Raw genomic sequence first — 15,488 nt, 5'->3', positions numbered from 1 at the left:
ATTCTTCTGGTATGGTTATGGGCACCTTTGAGGGTGAGAGGGGGGTGAAGTTTGCACTGAACCTGTCTGCCAGGATGTTGGTGATAGCGGTCGGTTCAGTGCATTTTGTGCCATTCTACACTAACTCAGAGCAGATCTGGGAATTGCCACTTAGATTCTTGACATAGCTAAAGAATGCCTTGTGGTTATCTTTGGAGTCCTTGGCAATTTTTCTTTCGAAGCTAGCCTTGGATGATTTTATGAGGGATCGTAGTTTCTTGCTGATACTGATCAGGAATGTCTTCCCTCTTGGGAGTATACTCTTTTCTGTACTAGTTTCCTCCTTCTGTTGTATAGCTTGCTTATGGCAGGGGTCCACCAGACTGGTTTCCTTTTCTTGGAGGAGTGAGTCTTGGTTTGCTTGGGATAGCATGATCCATGCATTCTTGTAGGTGCCTGTAGAGTCCATTAGTAAAGGATTTTGCAGCTTGGGCAGCGTTATCCTTTAGCATGGGGGATTTGAAACTTTCCACCTCGGTCTTAAGTAATGTGAAGTTTGCTTTTGAAATGTTTTTCACAGTGGTTTCTTTGACTAGGGGTGGGGGTGGAATGTGGATATCCAGAGTGATTAGTTTATGGTTAGATATAACCAGCAAGGGGTTGACCTCTGGTGTGGAACACCGGTCGCCCATGTTGATGATGACCAGGTCCAATATGTTGCCACCTCTGGTGGGGGTGTTGACCAGCTGATCCAAGGCGTTTGAGTTTACAAATTCTAGGAAATGTTGGGCAAGGGAGTTAGTACATGAGTAGTTCTCCCAGTTAATGTTTGGATAATTGAAATCACGCAATATCAGGGTGTTTGGTAGGACCTTTATGTTTCCCAATGTTTCCAGAAATGCGGAATGGGGATCCTGGGACATGGTGGGTGATCTGTAGCAAGCTACAATTTGAATTGCAATTCTGCCCATTGTTAGTTGCATGTGGATGATCTCTGAAGCATCGTGCTGTGCCACTAACCTGGAGTTGTGGGTATCCTTGATAAATATGGATATGCCCCCACCTTTTGTATTTCGGTATGGGTTTTGTGGCCGAAATGTATGGTGTAAGTTGTAGCCTGGTAGTGCTGGGGTGCTCTCTGGAGCCTTAAACTAGGTTTCTGTTACTGCACACATATATCGATTTTCTCCACACTGAGGAGTGCCTCGAGTGCATGCATTTTGAGGTTTAGACTTCCGGCATTGCGTAGCATTACCCTTAGTTTTTTGTTACTTGTGCTATTTACGGTGGTGGGTTTGTCTTTTGAGCCTTTCCTAAAAAAGGCACTATGGGGGTGGCAAGAGCCTTGGCCAGTATTCGAAAGCTTAAGGGTGACAGGCGCAAGCCATTTCTAGCGAAGCAGCATGGCTTGTTGAGCATGTCATCCCAGGCTGACAGACACTGGATCCCCTTTGAATGACACCAGAAGCTTAGCCAATTGTTGAAATTGATATTTTTTTCTTTATACCATGGTATCATTCTTGGTGAGGGCAGGATGCTACTCAGGGTCAGGGTCATACCGGCCTGGGCTACATGATCAGAGAGCTTTTCCATGTCTCTTTTCATGTAGTCCAGGGAGGTACAGGCCAGGTCATTCACACAAACATGGACAATGACAAAAGTCATATTTGTACTTGTTCTGGAGTGACCTGAGTGCTTGTGCTATGTGGTGGATCCTGGCACCCGACAGGCAGCTAACAGTAACTTTCTCCTTCTTCAGCCTAGTGAGTGGGACATCAGTGTGCCTGACTATAGAGTCACCTATTACTAGTGTATTTCATATGTTATTTTGCCTTAAGGGCTGTGATTGTGTGGTACACTGGTTTTGTGAAGTATGTGTTTCATGGTTTGTGTTGGGGTTGGAGGTTGCTTGTATGTCTGCTTTGGAGGTCTCTGTTGTTTTTGCAGATTTTTATTTAGAGCCTCCAAGTATGTTTTTGTGTATTTATGTGTGTTTTTTGCCAGTGCTGGTTTCATAGGTCTATGCGAGACTGGTGGTGTGATGCAAGTAATTCCCCTTCTCCTCTTGACTGTCTAGTCCAGTCTTTGGTCGAGAGAGCTTAGCCTTCAGTTGACTGTATAATTGCATCTCTCACATGTATTAGTGGTTGGTGGTAGGAGGAGAGGGTTGTCTGTGTACATGAGGTAGTTGTAGCATTGCCTCAAGATGCCCAGATTCACCATTTGGACCAGAGAGTACACATGAAACTGCCTTTTGGACATGCCTGGATAGGTACAGTGACCTGTTTTACTGACTGGCTGGTAAGGTCGAATAGAGAGCCTTATCCTTTTCTACAGTATAGGGGGGTCTAGTGCTAAGGTTTATTAGTGCTTGCTATGAGTTTTGAGCAAGTGCCGGGCTGAGAAAAGAATGGTTTGAGTGCTTAAGTTGAATGTTTTTCTAGTTCCAAGGGAAAAATTGAAGAGGAGACTTTGTGGAGCCGGGAATAGTTATACCCTAGCTAACCGGTGCTGCCCGGCACGCAAAACCGCGCTAATGCAGATTTTATAGCAGGGAAATGAAAGAGATAGAAATTAGACCAAAATGGCCAATAAACTACTAATTTCTGGGCTGAAACCACTCCTCCGAGGGACAGAGAGGCTGCTCAAAGCTCCCCTCTCTCACAGGTGAACAGAGAAACTTCATTCTATCCAAGTAAGGTATGGGCAAACACAGAAACTTGTAACACAGCCCTAAATTCAGCACTAACCTGAAGACTGGACGATACTAGCTTAGAAAGGTGGGAAAACAAGTATCTTTTTTGGTGGGGGTTTGTTTTTTTTTGGAAAATAAAGCAGATACAATAAAAAAAACACTTTAAATGGACAGAGATGGCTATCACACTTGAGTGTGTAGCCTACAACAGTTAAACAGGTAATTTAAACACAAAAACAACTTTATTAAAATGCAGGCAGTAAAATAAGTATATATATATATATATATATATATATATATATATATATATATACATATATATCGGCACGTAAAAATCAACTACCAATCATTAGCGGACCAGAGTTCCACTGTGGCGACCCCTAACCGGGAAAAGCCGAAAGACACAACATATATATCTATATGTATATAGATATATATATATATATATATATATATATATATATATATATATATATATGGGTGTACTTTGCTTGATTGAAAACTCACTTCACTGAAAGTCAAATCAGTGAGACCAGTTCACTGAAAGCTCACTTCACTGAAAACTCACTTGACTGAATCTCATTTCGTTGAAAGTTATAAATGGCCTTTTCCCCACTGTAGTGCGATCCTGGAGTTAGCATATAAAGTAAGGGGGCATGGGGGGTGTAGCTCCCCACATATTATAAACATTTTAAACTATACACAGTGATACAAGTCCAATGAATAACTGTTTACAGAAGAGAATATATAACTAAAATATGTGGGGGGCTTTGCCCCACCCCCCCCCTTATTATATACACTAACTCCAGGATCGCACTACAGTGGGGAAAAGGCCATTTATAACTTTCAACAAAATGAGTTTCAGTCAAGTGAGTTTTCAGTGAAGTGAGCTTTCAGTGAAGTGGTCCTAGTAATTTCATTTTCAGTGAAGTGAGTTTTCAATCAAGCGAAGTACACCCATATATATATATATATGTGTGTGTGTGTGTGTGTGTGTGTGTGTGTGTGTGTGTGTGTGTGTGTGTGTGTGTGTGTGTGTGTGTGTGTGTGTGTGTGTGTGTGTGTGTGTTTACTTAACATTGTATACAAGAATTACCTATGATTTCTGCATGCTTAATAGACTTACAGTGTCATAAGATCTAATTCTCAATGAGGGAGGATGTAGATCAGATTGCAAGTGAAGTGTGCTGTATCTTTAAGGAGCATATCAAGGCTGTACGTGCACATATAAATTCCAAACATGTGCACTCCCTAGTGCCATTTTGTAAGAGCAGCCACACTGAGAGCATGCATGTCCACAGTTGCTAGTTTGTGTATAAGTTACTTAAGTTAAAGTCAGTAAACATTTATAGTGATGTGCTTGTATAGAATAAAGCTGCTTGAACAGAACCCATGAAGACTCTTCTGTTGTGTCCAAAGTAAGAGAACAACAAGAGCCAAAGAGAGTACCCCAGCCTTGCAATGATACAATGCCTTCCACACTCTCAGATCACAAAATGAACATGTCAGAACCAAAGGAGGAGGAGTATCTATCTTCATCAAAAGTAAATACACCTCTAGACTGGTTAGACAGGAAAACTCCATGGAGTTACTCCAAGTTCAACTAACTGTGAGTAAGACCCCCCCCCTCAAGTCATCGTTAGGTACATGCCCCCTTCAATGAACCAAGATACCCATGCTGTTTATTTGGACCTACTTGAGTCAATCAGATTAAACCAAACACTCTAGTCATGGAAGATTTTAACTATCCCTCGCTTGACTGGGAAACTTATAGGAGTACCAACATGCTCGCACAAGGTTCCTGAATTTTGTTAACACTAATGCCTTGGAACAAATAGTATGCAACCCCACAAGGGACTCAAATATTCTTGACCTGGTTCTCACCAACATGCGTGACCATTGTGCCACCATAAGTATAGGACTCTCACTGGTTAAATCTGATCACAAATCAGTCACATTTGAAGTAGCTATAACACCTGAACCCATCAGGTGAAATCAGGCTAAAAAAGTTCACCAAAGCTAATTATACTCTCCTAAGGGATGGCATAAATAATTTCTAAGCTCTAAGATGGCATTAACAACTATACTAAGGTATACACAAATGCCCTGTACAAACACTTATACAAATGTATTGACACAGCTGTACCTGATAGGATCAAAACTAAATACTCAAGAAAAAAAACAAGCCTTCCTCGTGGACATCTAGCATTACTAAGTTATACAACAAGAGCAAGAAGTTGTTGTCTAAGAATAAAAAAAGAGAGGTCCCAGCACTGGAAGAACACCCTCCTCTGTGTGAACAAACAAATAAGACAACTTGTAAAATCCTCTAAGGGCAACTTCGAAAAAAAATTTAGCAACCATAGCTAAGGATAACCATAAGGCATTCTTCAGATATATCTGTAACCTAAAACGTAGGACCCGGACATGTGCTGAACTCGCTGTGGATGGTGCCACATACACACTGATCCTGTGAAAATAGCTAACCTATTAGCTGACAGGTTTGGTGAAAATTTCACCCCCAACCCCTCCAAACATTCCACAAAGCATTCCCACTACATCTCCTCCACCTTGCATACCCAAAGAGCAAGTCATTAATGCTCTCTCTAAGGCCAAAAACACAGTCTCTATGGGACTGGATGATATCCCATGTTGCATTTTGAATGGTCTAAAACATCAGTTAGCAACTCTATTAGATACTCTCTTCAACCACAGCCTGAGTACTAGCTTTGTCCCTGCTGAATGGAAAACAACAACCATCATTCCCCTTCATAAAGGGGATACAGCAACAGACCCTGGGAACTAAAGACACATATACTTAACCAGCCTTATCTGCAAGGCCATGGAACAATCATCATGGACCTTATAAATAATGACATAAGTGACCTCCAAACCCTTGATCCGACACAGTTTGGTTTTGTCAAAGGCAGCTCATGCCTGTTAAACCTGGTGGACTTCTTTGAAAATGTCACCAGAGCCATAGACAAAGGCAAATCTGTGCATACAGCCTACCTTGCTTAGCCAAGGCCTTTGACTTAATCCCACATTTGGGCATTATTTATATACTCTCCCAGTTGAATATCAGCCCTTATGTCATTAGGTGGGTTGCTAACTGGCTCACTGACAGATCACACTCAGTCAAAGTTGGAGACTTTACCTCAACCAGCAGACCTGTCACCAGTGAAGTTCTGCAGGGGTCAGTACTGGGCCCTCTATTGTTTGAATATACTTCTCAGAAGTTCAGGACAAAACAGAAGGCTGTGACTGACTAAGTTTGCTGACAACTGCAAATTAGGTACAGTCATTGAATCCCCAAACAATGTCAGTATACTTCAAGAGGGACTTATACAAACCAATGACTTGTGCCAAAGCCATGGACTCAAACTCAATCCAAAAAAATACATTACCATCCCCTTAAGTGAAAACGTTATCCCTGCAGACTATCATATAAATAATAATACCCTAAGTAACAACTCAGGAGTGAGAGACTTGGGAATGCAAGTTGACTGTAGCCTAAACTTTGACCACCGTGTGTCTACTATGGTAAGGAAGGCATTCTACATTGCACACCTCATTAGCAAAGACATTGCCTCAAGAGTGAAAGAGGTGATAACATCCCTGTACATGACCCTCATCAGGCCATTAACTGAGTACAATGCTTGCTTTGGTATGTACCTTACCAGGCACCTGAAGCAACCTATGAGACCTCAGGGATTTCTAACCAAACAAATTCAGGGTATCCAGCACATGTCATACATTGACAGACTGAAGTTACCGTCACTATACTCAGTAGCATACAGACTACTTAGATGAGACTTGTGCCTGGCATACAGAGCAATCTTGTATCCAAGCTTATTGGAAATGCTGCACATCTGCAAGCCAAATGTGACAAGGGTCACCTGCTCCAGGGACCTTAACCTGGCCTGAACATAAGTAGGACCTGCTGGAGAGACAGACATGTCTTAGGAGGTTACAACTCCTCTAGAATAGGCTACCAATTCACATCAAACAAAGCCCCTCTATGACCCTGTTTAAGTGTAGCCTGGATGACTAGAAGGGAAACCGTAAATTCCTGCTGGGGATTTTACCTATGACCCTCCTACATATGGGCAGTCATTGCTAACTAATATCTCATGTTTAGGCAAGATCCTTTATATTGGGTTTCTCTAGTATTATACTGGGCACACACAGCTAGGCTTATAAAAATCTTTGGATCAATAGCCCAGTAAACACCTATGAATCTATGAACCTAACTCTTACCACAAGAAAGTAGAAGCAAGAAAAACATATTATAGTGGAAGAAAAAAGGCCACCAAAGACTTTTCATCAAAATATTTTTTTTATTTCTTTTCATTTTTGGGGAAAATATTTGTTTTCAGTCCTATGCATACATTGAAATGAACCCTTGACTTTTAATTGTTTTTGTTTGTAAGAAGTACTTTTTATTTTATCACTATCATAATCATAATTTTATCTATACAGTGTGGTTCATACCCTTTATCAAATGCCTTTTTTAATTTGTAACATACATACTTTACCCCTTACTCTAAGTTTAATTTTTTTTCACTCAGGATTTACGTCCACACTACATTGTTTTCTAGACACCTAAGGAACTGTAAGTAGTTACAGCAAGGGGCCTTATTCTGATGGCTCAGTAATAACTCTGTTCATAGACCTTTGTTAATGCCTGCAATATATCAATATACTTATATCTCTGGGAAAAACAGTAAAATAATATCACATTTTTGTTTTATGGTGTGGTTTAATCATTCCACAATGTAAGCACTGGCTGCATTAGCAGTTGTTAAGTGCTACACATTTTGCTTTTTCAGAAATGCCTAAAAATCAGAATTTAGAAATTTGGAGCCTTGTTATGTTTATAATTTCTTTTCCTTGCATCACCCAGTGAGAATCTTTCTGAAAGTCTCTACAAGGTTTTATCAGCCTTATTCTGAAATGCCTTAGTCCAAGTGTATTTGGCAAGGAAAACATGAATAACTGTTTAAATAAAGTCAAACACATCATTATGTTTTTAAAGAGCTGTCATAGCAACAAGGCCAGTCTGCTGTTCTCCATCAATATTGTTCACAACCATACCTCTCAAATGTTTAGAATTTCACATAATGTCCAAACGTTTGCCTCATATTTTTTTGGTCTGTTCCTCATTAAATTCAAAGTTTTACAGCAAATCATTGAGAACTAAAAACAGTAAATAATGTCAGACAATTGAGTTTCAGTCTTTCTATCTTTCAGAAAATGCACACTAATGCAAAACCTGTATTTTAGCAAGTTTATAAGAGCCACATTTAAAACCTGTCCCTGATTCTGAGCCTCTGCATTTTTACAAAAATGTGTCCTTGCAGAACTGTGTAATGTGTAAGCATCTTGAAAAGATGACAAAGTTGATTCCTGATTGTAGAAAAGCTTTTGTTGCTTTTTCTAACAACATCATGCATCCTAAACTGCCCAGCATTTGTGTGCCATAATATATTTTTAATATATTCCCCATGTTGATTTATGCAGTAGACTAAAAAAATGCATGCCTCTTTACAATGGTTAATGTTTTATTACAATATTTACAGTAGGCAGCTATAATTGCTATGTTACACAAAATATATTATTCAGAGTGTTTCACTGAAAGCAACATACTTGTTAAGTTTCACAACAGAAAAAGCCAGTTATTATAATTAACAAAAAAATTGAGGACAAGGTCAAGTATGTGAATTTTTGCTGATGATGCTTTAAACTGTACCAACAGATATCAGTATATATCGGTACTGTTACACAGACTTGTGCACTTTTGTTTAGCTCTTTAATTATTAAAGTATAACAGTTCTATAGTTTCCAGCAGACTGCTGTGTGTACTCCAGATCAGACTTACTACCTTTTCCCCAAGCTATATTTTAATTCACTCTTCACTGTCTGAACAAAACAATGTTTAGACAGTCTGGGGTATTTCCAAAGCTTTTGTAAAACAGTGTCAGCAGTTTGCACAGCTCTTATATTATTCACAATATGTTTTGCTATTTGATAATTCTTAGATGCATTACCAACAGGTTATGCTTCTTAAACTCTTCTCTCAGGGTACCACAGAACTCCACATCAAAGCTTACCATGTCATGCATTCGCATGTAATATGAGGATGAGCTTCCTTTCTGTATAGGGATTTAAAAATATTTTTATGCCCACCAGTATGACAGCTTCTTCAATGGCTGCCTATATATTTGCACTTAAATGCTTATACATATGGTCAACTTCCTTCCAAATGCATGGCAAACTGATTAAATCTGCCAAATTGTCATGTATTGCCTGAAGTGTGACAAATTATGAGGCAATAGAGTCATGTTTGTTGCAGACACTCACATATCTCTGGAAATCATTGTATTGGTATTCATATGCCTCTTATATACAGCTGTGCTTTCTCTGGGGTGGGGCAGACTCATTTCTACACCCCTCACAGTTTGTGTTGTGTCATCAATTTTTGTAGTAACTCTCCAAGAATGTCCTTTACCAAGCTCACCCTGACAATCCTTTTTGTTAGCATTATGTCAGACACAGCAGATGCACTAGGGTGTGAATCGAAACATTTTGCAAAACCCTGCATGCCTTCTTCTTGCCACACTTCTTTGTTGTTATCATCTGTCAGTAAATAAGGTGCTGGAGTATATACATTTCAGTGTTATTTTTTTCTGCACGCTGAACATATTTGAGAACACCACACAAGGACTGTAAGCTCGCAAATAGTTCACAAGCGCAAGGCATGCGGTGCTATGCTGTCAAAATGAGGAATACTTAGAGAAGTTTAAACACTATTGTTAGCTGATAGCAATGCATGTAATGCAGAATGGCCTAGTGGAGATACATGTCAGTAAAAAGAGTGGTGGAAAGCACACAAAAAATGAAAAATAAATGACTTGTGAAGAATGAATATGGATCTGTGAAAATACTTATGAAAAATGGTAGAAAGCAAAGTCAGCAATGAAATGATAGAATATCTGCTGAAACATGAAGTGGCATTTCTGAGGAGGGTCTTCTACACTGAAAATTTGGATGGTAGGATTTTTACCATTTGCATGACAGGACTGATTTTCTAGGGGTTGGATTTCCACAAAAAATAAATAAATAACATGAGGGCAGTTCTGTGCATCAAACACTATGAACCTTTACAGACACTGTAACTACTGTGCAACAGTTTAGCAGTAGAAATGTCAGCATATACATACATGTTATCTAAAAAGCCAACAAACCTTAGCAGGATTTGCAAGAGAACCTGGAGTGCCCTAGTAAGCATGTAGTAATTCATGATTAAAATATTTACAACAATGAAGCATGTGATGAACAGAATACTTCTGTGCAATGTTTCATAAAATCAGTACCAGAATGTTAAAATTAATAAGATGAGCATGTATAGTCTAGTAGCAATGTGAGGGATCATGACAATTTATTGAAATATATACAATCTGATTGCTGTATTTGATTTCACATGTTGGTAAAGACATTGGTGCATCTAAACATAGGCTCATCTTCTTTTTCATCACAAAATTTTGGAACAGGGCTTTTTGATAGCTAAGGAATTCTTCCACAGAAATTTGGACAGAACTGCACTGCTTCCATATCCCATGATGTCACAGTAGGCACAACTATACTGGCACACACGCTCATGTGCATGCTCCCCCACCTATATCTGCACAAGCTTAGTTAGCTCTTCTGTGACTTAGTTGCTCTCTGATGCTTTGCCTAACTAATTTTCCAGATTTTCTGCCAGACACAAATTGCCAGAGGTATAAGCATATCCCCCTTTCTGCATCACAAACCAGTTAGCAAGCCACTAGGATAACTGGAGATGCCACATGTAAAAGAATTCTGAGTAATCAAAAACACAAATGAAATGAGAGCAATATTACAAAATAACAAGTGCAATTCGTTGTCATTTTATTTATTCACAAGAATAATGTTTAATTACATAATTATGTGAAAGACTTTTTTTTAATTATACACATTAGCAATGTATTCCAAATTAAATTTAAATAGCAGTAACATTGTCTTTGTTAAATAAAAAAAACACTTTAATTAATCTCAGGGGTCTTTAAGAGTTAAAATTGTTGATGCAAGATAACAGTCATCTATCAGGAAATCTGGTCATGCTTCTCTCCCGCACTGTGTGATTACAAGCTCTCCACTATTGCTCACTGCTTTGGGAAATATCTTGAAGAATTAGTTACATGGTTATTCCTGCATAGTCCTCTCTAAACTAATACAATGTTGTACCATTGAAAGAAACAAGATAACTATGAAGAATCTTCGGTGAGAATGTATACAAAATATAACTCACAAAGTAAAACTTTGCATATTCAAAGGCCAAGGTGTACTTTTTTATGAAACTCTATAAAGAAAATATATATTATGGAACAGAAGCTTAGACATCAAAAGCTTTGTTTCACATACAACCAAATAATTATTCTTTGTGGTCACAGTTCAAGTCCTACATAATGCAACAGTTTCTCCCCTGTAGGTCTTAACATTTTTTCTAAAGTTATTACAGTGGTATCAGACATTATTTAAAACAAAGGGCAATGGAATATTAAGTCTTTGTTGATAATTACAGCAATTATAACATTTGTAATATATATACAAGTATAAGTAAGAAAGAGGAATGTGAATACATCAAAGTAAACCCTAAAAAACAGACATATAGATCTAGTGTCTTACTCATTTACAGACAAAATTAAATTTGTGTGTTACTGTACAGCATATGTCCAGCATAGATATTCTAATACATTTGGCTTACAAATTAATATCATACAATACACAGGCCCAGAAAAATATATGTAAGGTGGCCACTTGGGCCAAAATTGAACCATACTTAACTAACTAACCACTTGTCCTACCTGAAACACTATGCAGATAACAAAACTGCTTCTGGCACTTGCATATTTTGGTTGTTTGATTTTTTATGTGATGTACATATGCAATAATACATTTGCAACCAAATTAAGGACTATATGCTATAATACATTTGCAACCAAGTAAAGTACTACAACTATTTTTACATCTTTTGCAAAAAGCAATCCCAAGCAGCACTGTTAATTAGGCAGATTACAGCAATAACACAACTTAATAGTCACATTTCAAAGTTTTTGCCTTTTGTACTGTTTGTAAGTTGTGCTTTAGAAGCTTTTGCATAAAACTGGTGAAGTGTGAATGCAATAACTTTTTGTATTTGAGCAAATGTTAAGGACACACTTGCTAATACTATCATGTACACACAGATGTGTCATATAAATGTCCAATAAGCAAATTTTCTCACATCATTTGATTCATTGTGTAACTTCACTCACTAATAAGCTTGGTATTCCATTTTAATAGTTATGCTCTTTACTATACCATCTCTCCCCAAGTATCTGCTGAAAAGTGTTGCTGACAACTAGTCCTACCTTGTTAAAAATGCATAAAGCAAATAAATAAATGCATACATACATAAATATATGCAATATATGTAATAAGCAGCCAAGCCCAGCTCTCCTCACTTGGAGACAGGTTAAGGGATACATTCTGTTGGCTCCCTAATGAAATGTCAGCACGTGAAATGCTGAGTGCCAAAAAGCTGATGAAAAATGACTGAAAACACAGGAGAACAGCAGATCTTGAAAACTGCTCTTCTCCTTAAAACTTCTTTTTGTAAGCCACCCACACCCCCTAAACTTATATATACCATCTCCAAGATCCCCATACCTCAGAGAAAAAGGAATATTCAGAGAGATGGCATCTCAGACTTGGTATATACAAGTCCCATCTTTTGGCCATTCAGTCTCCTCATTTTGGGACTCACTTTTGTGGTTCCTGTCATTTCAAATGGTCACCGCCATTCTGTCTGGCTGTCACCTGTGAATTAGTAATAACTTCAAGTGAATCAGAGTAGATACACAGCTCTCTATAGCTTCCTCTTGATATCACAGCTGGGGATGAGCATGGCAGAGTAGAAAAAAAGCCCTCTAATCTGCAATATGATGTCAGTCTCCAGCATATAACCTGTTCTCCTTTACAAACAGAATGATAACAAGAGGGAAATGAAAACTTTTCAGTCCCTTGCTCAATTTACTAAAGAAATTTTCAAAATAGGTAGAGCATAAAAGCTAGAGATGACAGGTGCTCATTTTCCGTTGCTTGCTTCACATGTGAGCTAGATTCTAATGCTCTTCTGGTAACATGTTATGTGTCCCAGTATCACAGCTTCCTCTAGAAAGAGTTAGACAGGTATTTCATCACTTGTAAGTGATCACTCTCACTGACATGCAGATAGTAATAAAGTAAGGGGTTAGAGGGGACAAAGCCATGCAAAAGGGGATGCCAACAGGTGTGGCCTTTGAGAATGATTTTTGTATGGTTATTTGCTCATTACATGACTAGCTGCAGAACATCTGCTCCACGAAGTTGTGTACATGAACCAGCCTTTATGAGGTAGTATTGCTATTCTTAGCTCTGATATCTAAGAGAGACATTCTAGATCCAAAATGAAAGTTTGTTATAAAGGGGTTATGCATAGAGTTGGACTAAGGTAAACAAGATGCATAGAGGAACCCAAAAATATATAAAATTTTTCAATTAATAAATAACATAACTTAATACATTTAAAATATAGATATCCATAAAAATAACTTAAAATATCAGTGTTATTGCTTTTATATACGCTTATAATAGTTTATATATATATATATATATATATATATATATATATATATATATATATATATATATAATATTGCATAAATACTACTTGCTATTTTATCACACTAATACGATAAATAAGAAAGCTAAAAAATAGAGTATAGTATATAAATATTTTTCCGAGTTTCCTGACTGGTATCTTGCCCACAGACCTGCTGCTATTTAGGGCACCTATGCTTTGAACACCCAGGGGGCTGACATAGGAGGAAAGGAGGGAAGGGAGACAATTTAAGAAAGATTCAGTGTCATCATTTTGTGAGATTTTATTAGTCTATGTGAATCTCATTCCTTGACATTTGTTTTCCACTTGTAGCTTGAAGAAAATGTGCAGAGACTTTTTTTTTCATTTCTTTGCAGTTAGGAGTTTTCTCCTAAATTAATTTCTTTTGACTCTGATAAATCTATGACCTTAGGTGTCTTCAGTTAAGCAGTGTTTACAGTTTTCTTCTTAGCCCTACAGCTGGTCTTATTTCAAGTCACATTAGCAACAAGGGACAAATTATTAAAATTAACTTTACATTTAATACTTCATTGTCACACCTCACAGAAAACAGCAAATGGAAATCTCACCTCATTGAATGTTCATGTTATTACGTGCACCTTTTCTCTGAAAACATTTCAAATGAAAACATATTCAGATATTCACAGTCACATAATCTCCTGATATAAACTCTTAGGTAATCTAAGCAAAATAAGCAACAGCCTAAGTGCTGTGAGTGACTGTGCCTCCCGTCACCTTTTACTTATTTATTGTCAATTCCAAGATCTCGATATTGCAGATGAGGGAATTCGTGAAGCCAATCAAACACACTTTGCTCACAATACTTAGACTCATAATATTATGTTAGGGCCGTTGTAATTCATTACTTCATACACAAACATTGACAGAACACTATTAAATGCCTTTCGCCACTCTACCATTAAATAAACGCTACACTACCACACACATATGTTACACATAACAATCAATCCTAGAATAATTGCTAAGAATATTTAATTCCAAGACATTATTCCAGTGCATGTTGGAAAATTCTTTACTAGTTGAACTGATACTGAAATATCTCTTGTTTTACCCCTGACATTCTGTATACTAATGTCATGTGTAGCATGGGAGATTATGGGAATAAAACAGTTAAAAATCTTAGAAGGACATCTAGAATTCTATTTGCATGTACAAAAATACATATCTGTGCATCATGTGGTTTTACAAATTCTAAGTGGACTATACTTTAAAGTCTCAACATGAAATTATTGGCATCACTCTACACAATTATTTTGCTGGTCTAGAATAGATTTGTACCACCCTGACATTACTATCTGTTGTCACATTGTGAATCACAGATAAAAGTCACATGGATAGTCATACCATTCATGTCTGCTTCTGACGGGATGGCAAAATCCTAAATTTCATTGTCTTCTTCAAGCCCACCCTCCCCTAATGCCAGGCTTCCTACTACCTTATGATATATTAAAAGTTGCTTGTCACAATAACAGTATGAGTTATATATCAACATACTGGTTATATCTACTTTTATTAGTTCTATGAGAACAATTTATCAACTCCATAGCAATGCAATACAGAAATCAGATGAGAATAATGTGCAGTAAATTTACTTCTAGTTTTATAATGACAATGTGTTATCAGTCTATGGATAACATGATAATGTCTTTAATTGGTAAAAGTAGGTTCTACCCATCACTATAGGAGTTAAATGTGAACTGAAACGTCCATACAGTTATTCGTTTGATAAAACTATCATACTTTTCAGTAAATGTTAAAGTCGGTACTCTTCTGTCATAAATAAAATTGTGTAAAACTGAGAAATTCAGTCTCACACCATATCAACTCCTAAAAATTAAATGTAATTAAAAAATAACAGTTTATACTTCTTATTTTGAGCACCTAACTACTTTTATTTTGCTGTCACAATTATTGCAAAAATCAAGAGGAAGCCAAAATGTGAAATCATTTGGCATATTAGTGTTTCAATCCCATTCTGAACTACAAAATGTCTTTTTACTAAGCCAAAACATTGCACATTTATTCCAGATGACTGTTTTGTAAACTGCACCTCCAAGTTTTGTCTAT

The sequence above is a fragment of the Protopterus annectens genome, chromosome 13.part0 (assembly GCF_019279795.1).
Source record: "Protopterus annectens isolate FY-2018-M chromosome 13.part0, PAN1.0, whole genome shotgun sequence".
Lineage (NCBI taxonomy): Eukaryota > Metazoa > Chordata > Ceratodontiformes > Protopteridae > Protopterus > Protopterus annectens.
This window is presented reverse-complemented; position numbering follows the sequence as displayed.